The sequence below is a fragment of the Leuciscus leuciscus genome (assembly GCF_965113295.1).
Source record: "Leuciscus leuciscus genome assembly, chromosome: 7".
Classification (NCBI taxonomy): Eukaryota; Metazoa; Chordata; class Actinopteri; order Cypriniformes; family Leuciscidae; genus Leuciscus; species Leuciscus leuciscus.
This window is the reverse complement of record NC_138731.1, coordinates 8,424,997-8,436,998: the sequence shown is the minus strand read 5'-3', so window position 1 is coordinate 8,436,998 and position 12,002 is coordinate 8,424,997. Positions and strand designations below refer to the sequence as shown.

Sequence of the window (12,002 nt, the reverse complement as noted above, 5' to 3'; positions counted from 1 at the left end):
AGGCGATTCAAATATTAGTCACCGGGGGGCACAAGGTCTTGCTTTCTCCCTGCCGTCACAGCCCTCTCTGCATCTACCATGTTCAGTGAATGGCTGAGAGGAGGAGCAGCTCATTCTGCGCACGGCATCTGACAGACGTGAATTGTAAGCAGTGTTGTTGCCACCACTAGAGGTGGGCAGATCGATCCTTGAGTATCGATATATCGATACGTGGTATCGAAAAGGATCGATCCTCACATAAAAATATCGATCCAAATGTGTGTTTTTTTTACCAGTAATTTTTATTAATATAGCACGCAATTCAGTGCGTAAAATAAGCTTCTAAGTGGAAAAATAAGCGAATGTTAGCGGATAATTGTGTAGGATAGAACTTTTTCTCCTAGTCGTCTGGATATAAGACGAAACCAATCAATCACAGAGCGTTCGGTGCTGGTACTTCGCTGAGCTCACAGGACCAGTGCGTTTGGGAAACGAAGCCTTGCTTAGATGACAGAGAAACAATCGGGAGTTATTTTCCAATAAACAAAGCAAAAGTGTATATAACGGTTCAAAATGTTGACGTCAGTAAGATTTTTTTAATGAAATTAATATTTTTATTCAACAAGGATCAATGCATTCAATTGATCAAAAGTGACAGTCAAGGGTTTTTCACTGTTAAAAAAACTACTTTATATAAATGCTGTTCTTTCAACTGTGTTCATTAAATAATTCTGCATCATGGTTTCCACAAAAAATATGAAACTGTTTTCAACATTGATAATAACAAGAAATGTTTCCTGAGCTGTAAATCAGCATATTAAAATGAATTATCATCATGACTGGAGTAATGATGCCGAAAATTCAGCTTTGATCACTTGAATAAATTACAGTTTAGTATGACATAGAAAACAGATAGCCTATGTTAAATTGTAATTTTACAGTTTTTACTGTATTTTTGATCAAATAAATGCAGAAGAGAATAAAAAATCTTACTGTAACGGTCACCAGCTGGAGTGCCCTTGAGAGCCACCAGAGGGCACTTCACATAAGACTATTATCACTCACAATCTACATTTCCCATAACTCACTGCCCGGACTCATCATCACTTATCACTGATCACATTCACCTGTACCTCATTCACTGATTGCATTCACCTGTGTCTCATCATCCTGTTAGTCTCAGTCTATTTATACCATGTTCATTCATTCACCGCACTGTAGGGATGGGGAAATGAAACCTCATGAATCACTGAGGCTTTCTCCTGACTGTTCCGGGAAAAGATTCAAAGCTTTGAGAGTGTCGAGAACTGGTCGAGAACAGCGCCATCTGGTGGTTATTTAAAATAAAGCAGCCAGAAGCCTGTGTTAGAAGCTCTGGCAGATGAAGCAACCACAACACACTCCATAGTTTCAATGTTATGTGTACAAATAAAAGCCTTACATGTTTGTGTTTGATTTGTTCATTAAATAAATTAATTTTCCCATTAAAGTGTGACAATAAAATATAATATAAGCTTATATGATTCAACAAGATTTAATGTAGGCCTTCTCTCTCTCTCTCTCTCTCTCTCTCTCTCTCTCTCCACACACACACACACACACACACACAAAATGAATAAGGACATTGTCTGATATAATCTGTTATTAAATGCGCTTATGACACTTGTTACTGATAGTGCTTAACTGTAGGAATGACAGAAAGGTGATAAAGTTTTTAATTATATTTATTATTTTTGGCTGTTGCCATTGCTCTAAATACAAACCCTTCACCAAACACCAACACCCTATCCCTTCCCCCCTAATCCCACCTTAAACCCAAATACCAACACCAAATGACCTAAAATCACCCAAAAATGCAAAAATAAATGTTGGTTATTTAAATGTAATATATTGATTAACTTTCAAAGTACAGCACTCTCCTCACAAACACATCAACCAGACTAAGGCAACAATGACTCGTTAAATAAGATCTGGAGTTCGAGCCTTCTGACACCCAAAGTGAAACGCGCACGTGATTTGACAGAAAGTGAGGCTTCGTTTGTCATCGATCACGTGACTCTAGTAAACCAATACACGCCCCGATACGGGGCTTCACTAGAAATTGTGTCGCTTGTGTGATACGCGCATCGAAGCTTCAGTGTCATACGTAGCATCACTACCGCACTGCGAAGTTTTGTATGTTGTTGCACTGCAGTTCCGAGCGTTTTCCTGGTTTCTTGTTTCTTGGTTTTTGGATTTCTTGCCCTGTTCCCTGGATTACTCTTTTGCCTCTGGCTAGTGATGGCAAAATGAGGCTTCATGAACCACTGAGACCTCGCAGGCCATTGCTTCAGCTAAAGGTTCATTACTCGAAGCTTCATTCAGCATTGCTCACTAGTGACACCTAGCTACTGTGCAAAGAAATAGCAGACAAATTCATTCATTCTGAACCAGTGTTGCGCCCTCCCTCCCTCCCTAATTTTATAAAAAATATTTTTTTTTATAAAAAAATTATATTTTATAAAAATACTTTTATAAATAAAAATATTTATTTGTAATGTAAATATACAAATAAATATTTATATTTATTTGTATATTTATATTTAAATGTATATTTTATAAAAATATTTTTATAAATAAATTTTATTTATTTATTTATTTTGTACTCACTGTTGATGTCTGTAACCTTTCATTTGCAATAATAAAAATATATGATCAGACATTTGTCCATTACTGTGTATAATATAAAATATGTATCTTTCTCTGTCTGAATTTACTTGTCCAGAGTCACACACACTTAATTAAGTTAATTAATTATTCATAAATTGTTTGGATAGGGACAGTATGAACAACAACAGTGACACTGTGTTGAGTGTAGTGCTTATGTTTGAGGGAGTGTAATAAAGTACATTTATTCATTTAGCAGATTATAGATAACAGATTAAAGTAAACTGCAACAGAGAAGTCCGGAAGTAAGAATTACAATAGATTTTTTATTGAGAAACAGAATTATTTCAAGTGTGTTGGGGTTTAGACGATTCCTCTTCTTGGACAAAATCTCTCCAGCCTTGGAAAAGATCCTTTCACAAGGACCAGAGGATGCAGGGGCACATATAAATGCCAGTTCCAGCTGGTATAAATGAGGACACTGATGCTTCTGTTGAGCCCAGACAGGGGAGGATTCCCTCTTTCTTGCTGGCTCCATTACCAGGAAAAAGGAAGAGTCACAAAAAGCAAACAAATCCAAAAGGGCAATCCAAATAAAAAATCAATCCAGTCCAGATGCAAAAATCCAGAGCAATCCAAATAATCTTATCTAATTAATATAACAAGACTGTAATATAGCTAGACCAACTATAATAATAATAATATAGGCTACTATAAGGTCCGTGTACCTTCGGATAATTAGTTTTTTCGTTTTTGTTTAAAAAACGGAAAAACAAAGAAACCGTTAGTTTATCGCATATTCAAACCTTCTTGAAAAATCTTGTGAGTATTCACTCTAATTGCTAGTTCAGGTTTGCTGAAGGCTACAGGTTGTCCGGTCAGAACAATGATGTCTCACTCAGGTTATATTCCAAATCGTTGTTTTATTAAAGGTGCATAGATGTGTGGTTCTGTGAATACAAAATACAGAAATGAATATGAATATAAACATAAAACACAAGAACAATATGAATAAAGCTTATTTGGTAAATTACTGATGAATAAAGGGTAAAATATAACACAATACAATCTCTATGATGAAATACTTGACTAAGTAGGAATGGATGTGTGTGCGCTAACGCTGTACACGAGCTGTGCACGAGCTGTGCATGCGAGCATGGCTACTGCTGCATGTGCGGTCAAACCGAGATGTAATGTAAACAACTATGAGTGCATGCGCGCGACCTGAGGTACAACATGCATTGGTGTTTATAAGGAATAAATATAACTAATACTGACAACGAATGACATAAATATACATGGGATGGCAGTAATGTCACAGCAGCCGAATATAATTAAGTAAACAACATTAAATGTAAACACTGATACAGGCGGATTAGCGTTCGTTGAAACTGTTCAGTAATTATGTGATTACTTACAGTGTGATGCACGCACACGCACAATCTATAAAACTCCTCCGATTTGGGCTAATATACTATACTCCACTCTACAAACTAGGTTATATACAATATTCAGCCGATCTCCTTTTCCCGTTATCATCCGTCAACTTTCTTCTCCGTCACTTCGCGAACTCCGGTGGAAAGTTTTGGAATAGTCCATTTCTCACTGAATGACAGGGGTGACTGGGAGAGTCCATGTGTCAAAGGGGAACACTTTCTACAGCCGCCCCCAAATTCACAGTGTGAATTTGCCGACTTTAAGTGTATTTGCTACATTAAATTTAAAGCTAGTCGGGAAGAGAGGGCAGACAAATAATCTTGGCTACAGGTCGGGTGTAGGTTTTGCCGTTAACTTGTATTTCCGCAGATCTGACTCTCTTGTCCAACCCAGGAAAGACCTGAACAATTCTCCCAACAGGCCAAAGAGCGCGGGGCAGTTGTTGGTCCACGATCATGACTGTGTCCCCGACCTGCAGGTCAGCTTCTTCAGTCTTCCATTTCTGTCTGATCTGGAGGTTGGGTAGGTAGTGCCGAATAAAGTGCTTCCAAAAGTGGTCAGCCAAGAGCTGGCTATGTCTCCATCTCTTTCGGCTTAGGAGTTCAGAGTCTTGGTATACCACTTGCGGTAATGAGGCATCTCGCCGCCCCATCAACAAGATGTTAGGAGTTACTGGATCTGGATCCGCGATGTCCGAAGAGGTGTAGCCAATGGGTTTGGAGTTGAGAATTCCTTCTATTTCTATGAAGACAGTCCTCAGCACTTCTTCTGTAACTGTCTGGCTGCCAATGGTGACGTGAAGTGCAGCCTTTAAAGAACGGATTTCTCTCTCCCAACATCCACCGAAATGGGGTGAACTGGGTGGATTAAAGATGAATCTTATTTGTTCGCTGGCGAGTTGGGCTTGAAGCTCAGGATGAAGGGCGATGAATGACTCTTTCAATTCCCTTTCTCCTCCCTTAAAGTTGGTGCCTTGGTCTGACAGAAGCTCAAAGGGTTTACCACGTCTGGAGATGAATCGGCGTAAAGCCATCAAGAAGGAATCTGTGTTGATACTGGTGAGTATGTCAATGTGGACTGCACGAGAAGTCATGCATTTGAAGATGATTCCCCATCTTTTTTCATTCCTGCATCCCACCTTTATAGTGTAAGGTCCAAAGCAATCTACACCTGTTGAGTAGAAGACAGGTTGATGGATCCTCAATCTGGCAGGTGGGAGGTCCGCCATTCTTGGTGGATGTGGTTGTCCCCGCCATCTCTGACACTCTGCACATTGTCGTTGGTGGTTTCTGACCGCAGCCCGTCCCCGTATCACCCAGTATTTCCTGCGAAGTTCAGCAAACACCCTATCTGGTCCTGGGTGATGTAGTCGATCATCATAGTCCTTGATTACCAGTTTGGTAGTCGGATGAGAGGAGTCAAGGACAATAGGATGTATCATATCTTCCTCTAGCTGGCTGATTTGACGGAGACGACCGCCAACGCGTATGAGTTGGGTGTCCTCATCAAATTCTGGAGCTAAGCAGAGCAAACGACTATTTTTTGGTAAGGATTTACCTGCTCTTAGGAAGAACAGTTCATCTGGAAATGAGTCAGCTTGGCTCTGACGAAGTACTGCAAGTTCTGCCTCTTTGTGGTCATCTGCTGTTGGGATATCAGTGGCCGCCCCGTTAACATACTGGATGTAAGCCTTCAGTAGCTCTGAAAGCGTATGGTATTTCTGTGGATCGGGAGGAGGTGAAGTGGAGATTGACAGACCAATGAAAATAGGCTTTCTCAGTTCACTGTCCTGATCAATGGTCGTAGGTGGTGGCATCTCTGGCCAATGATCAATTGTCTGTCTGAGGAATTTTGGTCCCTTATTCCATCTGCTTTCCTGGCCTATGTCACAGAGCAGTTTTCCCTTTGTGATGTCATCTGCGGGGTTCTCCTTTGATGGCACGTATCTCCAGTTATCAGACTCTGTGAGTTCTTGGATTTCTGCCACTCTAGTGCCTACGAAAACTTCAAAACGACATGATTGTGACAGCAGCCAGGTAAGGACAGTTGTGGAGTCAGACCACAGAGTAACACTATGGATGGGCAAAGTTAGCTCTGTCTTCAGAACTTTTGTGAGTTGTGCACCTGTGAGTGCTGCACATAACTCCAGCCGTGGAATGGTTTGCTGCTTTTTCGGGGCTACCCGAGATCTACCTGTTACAAAGGTAACTTCCACTCTACCTTCAGGATTTTCAGTTCGTATGTAGGCCACAGAACCATAGGCTCGCTCTGAAGCGTCACAGAAAATGTGGATCTGCCTCATGCTGGAAGGCTGATCCAGTTCTTTACTGCAGTAAGACCTCGGCAAAACAATGTGCTGTAAACCATCCAGTTCACTCTCCCATGCTTTCCACAAATTCAACAGGTTCTCAGGCAGACGGGGATCGTCCCACTCTCTTTTCTTGTCCCATAACTGCTGTACGATCACCTTGGCTCGTGTTGTGAATGGCACAATATAACCTATGGGGTCATACTGTCTAGCGAGGATATGGTATATGCTCCGCATATTTGGAAGTGGGTGGTCTGTCCGCCACTGCTTATCGGAGAGAGTGTCTGATGAGCAATTCCAGTGTAACCCAAGAGTTGACTCTTGTGCATCTTGTTGACCTTCGCTGAGCCACTGGATGCTGCTTTGAGATCGAGCATCAGCTGGCAGTTGGCTGATGACTGATGGATCATTGCTCGCCCACTGTCTTAGGTCAAAGCCTCCGGAACTTAAAAGGCTGCGGAGTCTGTCTACAAGACCTTTCGCTCTCTCACTTGAGGTGAAGCTCTGAAGGCAGTTGTCAACATAAAATGATTTCTCTACTGAGAACTGTGTGTCTTCAGACTCACTGTGATCCAGAACGTGCTTCTGTAACGCGTACGTTGCGCAGCAAGGACTGCACGTTGTTCCGAATGGAAGTACTTGCCATTCATACACGTCTGGTGCCTTGTCTTTCTGAAGGTTTCTCCAAATGAATCTCAGTAGTGGTTTGTCCTCCGGCAAAAGGCGTACCTGGTGGAACATCCCACGAATGTCACTACTAATGGCGATGGAATGTTCTCGGAATCTCAGAAGAACTGACAGAAGAGAAAGACTGAGTGGTGGACCAGGGAGTAAGTACTCGTTCAGGTTGTGGCCTTGGTAAGCAAACGAACAGTTGAAGACAACCCTTTTCTTCCCATTATGCTCCACCAAATGATGAGGAATGTACCAGCTCTCTTTGGAACAGTCCACCTCCTTAGGAGTGAGTTTCGTGATGTAGCCAGCTTGCTGTAACCTGACTATCTCCTCTTGGTAGGCCGCTGCTTGTTCCGGATTCTTGTTCAGACGATTCTCTATTCCCCTTAATTGTGGCAGGACAGCTTCTTTGGGTGCATGTAGACATGGCATACCTTTGGCACGTAGAAGAGGGGTTGCATAGCGCTGGATTCTGTTAACATCCACTCTCACGGTTTTGTCCTGGAGAAGTTGGATGAACTCTTTTTCTTGTCTAGACCTTGTCAGTACCTTTTCATTTCGATATGGAAGAATGTCCATTTTCCACAGTTTCTCCACATTCGCATACAGGTCGTTACTGGGCTGTAAGCTGGTGAAAAGACATTGCTGTGGGGAAAGTCTGCTGGTTAGTTCTTGTGCTGGGCCCTGTAGTGTCCACCCTAGGCGTGTTCTCACAGCAGCAGGGCCACCAGGTGGACCCAGTCTGACTGGTTCTATGGGTGTGATGAGATGAGGGCAGTCAGAACCAATAAGAACTACTGGTTTCACTTTGTGAAGGTGCTGTAGTGGCAGGCCTGCAAGGTGCTTGTACTTCTTCTGAAGTACCTTGACGGGATGCGTGTGCTCTGCTAAACCCAGGCTGCTGGCTGTAAATGCGCTCCGTATCCTGAAAGCCTTACGAGGGTTAGCCACTGAAGACACAGTGAAGGTCACAGCCGCCCCATGAATGGTCTGTGTATCTTGCCTGACTGTACGGAGAACCAAGTCCTCTGGCTGTCCCTTCAGATTCAACTTCTGCACAGCTTCATGTAAGATGATGGTCCGCTCTGACCCATCATCGAGAATTGCATATGCCTCCATGGATTTGTTGCCATTTCGGAGCAGAACTTTAGCCACCTTCAGCAGAATTTTATTGTCACAGGTTGGACGATCCACATACAATACTGCACTGGCTGGAACCGATTCTTCTGTGGCTCTGCTCTGGTCATTTACATCATGTAAGGCCAGCAAGTGCTTTCTGTTACAAGATGGACAGAGGGCTTTCAGTGTGCAATTGGCAGCATGATGACCACGCCCACAGCGCCAACATCTATTTTGACCTTTAATCCAATTCACCTTCTGCTCTTTGTTGAGTAACTCAAAGTTCTCGCAGCCATTCAGGAAATGTCTGTTGTTGTCGCAGTATGGACAGTAAACATTCACCCCTTCTCTCTTAGCAGCAGTTGGTTTGGGTGTATAAACTGGTGATGCTGAGCTGGCCTTTGGTTTCTCTGTACCAAGGAGGATGGTAGTGGGTTTGCGGGGCTGCCTAGAGTCTCTCCTCAGCTCCCTCCTCGGCACTGTCGAAACTCTAGACTGACTGGTATAGTCAGTGTGGTCATCCTGAACTTGTAGCTCGTACTCAAGCCAGTCCGCAAAGTCCAATAATGTGGGGATAGTGACATGAAGAGGATGTGTGTACCTCTTGAAACTGGACCTGAGATCATGTGGCAGTTTGCTCATCAGTCTGGACACATGTGATCCGCACTCCAACTCGACGTTGCCTTTCTGACCCAGCTGTTCCAACATACTGACCAAGGAACGCACTTGGAGACCGAACATGCGAAAAGTTTTCACATCTCCACTGCGAATGTTTGGTCCATCCATTAGTTCTGCAATGCGTTGTAAGGCTAGCTGATGGGGCTGGCCATACATTTTATTGAGGGCTCTCATGGTGTTTGTGAAAGGAAAGCTTGAGTTACTGTATGAGTCTGCCACAAGTAGGGCTTCTTCCAACTTAAGATGGTCAGTGAGGATCTGATATTTGAATCGCTCTGTTGCATCTTCAGGCAAAATGTTCTCCAATGCTATTCTCAGTCTGGAAAACTCTCTAGGATCAGGGGATGTTAGGAAGGGAATGGTTGGAGAAGGGCCTCTGTACATTTTCTCCTGCATTGATGGAGGCTGATAATACGCTTGTCTGTAGCCTGGTTGCGGAGGTGGCATACGCTCATATGCTGGGGTCTCAAACTCTGACTGATAAGCTGGAATGTGTTGGGAGGAACGAGAGTACCTGGGTTGAGGTGGGTCACTGTAACGCACTTGTGGTGGTACTTTATCATGTATTGAGGAGGAAATGTCCATGTTACTGAAATCCTCAGCTAATCCAGGATGTTCATCCATTGTAGCTGGGCACAGTTCTCTCATGGTCGTAGGTGGAGTTGGTGGGTTTGTCCGTGGGGCTGGAGTAGGACGGAACCGTTGTGGAGTCTCAGGGCTCACCACTGGAGAAAAGGGACCTGGAGATAGCACTGGTACAGTCAATGGCCTGAAGGGGGCTCCCCTTTCTGCCTTAAGACTTTGAAGTTCCTGATGTAACATGGCATTCTGTTGTCGCATCTCCTGTAATGCTGAAATAATCTCTGGAAGCTGGCTGGTTTGTTGCCGCAAGTCGGCGTTCTCGCGTTTCATCACCTGCAGCATGGCTTTAAGCTCTACTTCTTCTCCTCGCCCATCGGATCTTTCACTTTGCCATTCATCTCTCAGTGTCCACTTATCATGATCTAACTCTTGACTGATAGGAGAAGTCGATTGGGTCCGTCCTACCATACTTGGTGACTGTACTCTGCTATGGCTGAAGTCTGGGAGTGGCTGTCGATGTGGCAATGGCTCACCAAGCTCGTAGTCCGCTAAATGAGTCGGTGGGTTGATCTGTCTTCGTGGATGCACGACAGGCGCTTCTCTCTCGGGTTGAGACATCTCTGTAGCAATTCACCTATCCGGCTCGAAGGACCATGAAAAATCTTGTGAGTATTCACTCTAATTGCTAGTTCAGGTTTGCTGAAGGCTACAGGTTGTCCGGTCAGAACAATGATGTCTCACTCAGGTTATATTCCAAATCGTTGTTTTATTAAAGGTGCATAGATGTGTGGTTCTGTGAATACAAAATACAGAAATGAATATGAATATAAACATAAAACACAAGAACAATATGAATAAAGCTTATTTGGTAAATTACTGATGAATAAAGGGTAAAATATAACACAATACAATCTCTATGATGAAATACTTGACTAAGTAGGAATGGATGTGTGTGCGCTAACGCTGTACACGAGCTGTGCACGAGCTGTGCATGCGAGCATGGCTACTGCTGCATGTGCGGTCAAACCGAGATATAATGTAAACAACTATGAGTGCATGCGCGCGACCTGAGGTACAACATGCATTGGTGTTTATAAGGAATAAATATAACTAATACTGACAACGAATGACATAAATATACATGGGATGGCAGTAATGTCACAGCAGCCGAATATAATTAAGTAAACAACATTAAATGTAAACACTGATACAGGCGGATTAGCGTTCGTTGAAACTGTTCAGTAATTATGTGATTACTTACAGTGTGATGCACGCACACGCACAATCTATAAAACTCCTCCGATTTGGGCTAATATACTATACTCCACTCTACAAACTAGGCTATACAATATTCAGCCGATCTCCTTTTCCCGTTATCATCCGTCAACTTTCTTCTCCGTCACTTCGCGAACTCCGGTGGAAAGTTTTGGAATAGTCCATTTCTCACTGAATGACAGGGGTGACTGGGAGAGTCCATGTGTCAAAGGGGAACACTTTCTACACTTCTCGTGGACATACAAAACAAGTTTCAGTATGGGTCCAGTTTTTGGTCATTTCATTTCCTGTTTGGAATGGAATAACGAGAAATGAAAATCAGCTCGTTTATTCGTTTTTTAGTTTAGTTTAAAAAACGAAAAATTAGATTTTGGCTCGATTTTTCATTTTTCGTTTGTGGTTTACAAATCGGTTTATGGGTTCGATATTTCATTTGCACACGTGGGCGGCGCTGAAACGCCCCTTTCATCTGATTGGTCAAACCGCTCCGCCCTCAGTATGAGCTTTTCTTTCTGTCAGGCAGAATAAGTGTCAGTATGAGTGCGGCACTGACAAACGCACTGTAATAAAATAATGTCTGAAACCACCACCCACTGTTACCTACACACAATATTTGAAGCAGAAATATGTCGCTGATCACGTAATTCATGCTGCTGCAACTTGCAAGCGACCCCAAAAATGTGAGCCACAGACAGTAGGCCTATATGACAGATTATTTTAGCATGATGTATTTCCCATTGATAAATACAGTGCAAATAGTTCCGTCTCTTTGGATAAAAGGGAAGAGGAAATACAATTCAATAATAGGCTGAACTGTAGGCTACCATCATAATATGTCCGTAACATTTACCACTCTCGTCTTTTAATTGCATCAAAAGGCAAAAATTTAATAGAAATAATATTATATTTATGAATGTAAGCATGTGTAGCCTACTCAGTTCACATGAAAAGAAAGAGACAGAAAAGAGAGAAGCAAGAAGCAAGAATCAGTGAACGTAATAGGCTAGGCTACTGACAAAATTACCAGGTTTGGGATTAATTAAAACCATGTCGGTTGAAGACGGCATACCTATAAAATGGTATTAGTTTTATTATAAAACAAATACAATTTTATTACATTCTGAATTGGTCGATGTTTCTCTGAGTTTTCTGTATTATGTTGGCTTGAGAAAGCCATATTTAAACATTATTATTGTTATTAGAAATTGACGCCACCTAGAATTTTAATGCTCCACCAAACTCAGCTCAGACCTTCAGACTGGTCTGACTTGCTTATATCTTTTCGGACTGGTCAGACTTTCCT

The 12,002-nt window shown here is 42.5% G+C and overlaps 1 protein-coding gene across 3 annotated transcripts in view; it reads right to left on the bottom strand.

Annotated features, from left to right (window-relative positions):
- Nucleotides 1–12,002, bottom strand: part of LOC309503323 (NACHT, LRR and PYD domains-containing protein 1 homolog) — a 106,991-nt gene that overhangs the window by 45,543 nt on the left and 49,446 nt on the right. The window lies entirely within an intron of this gene.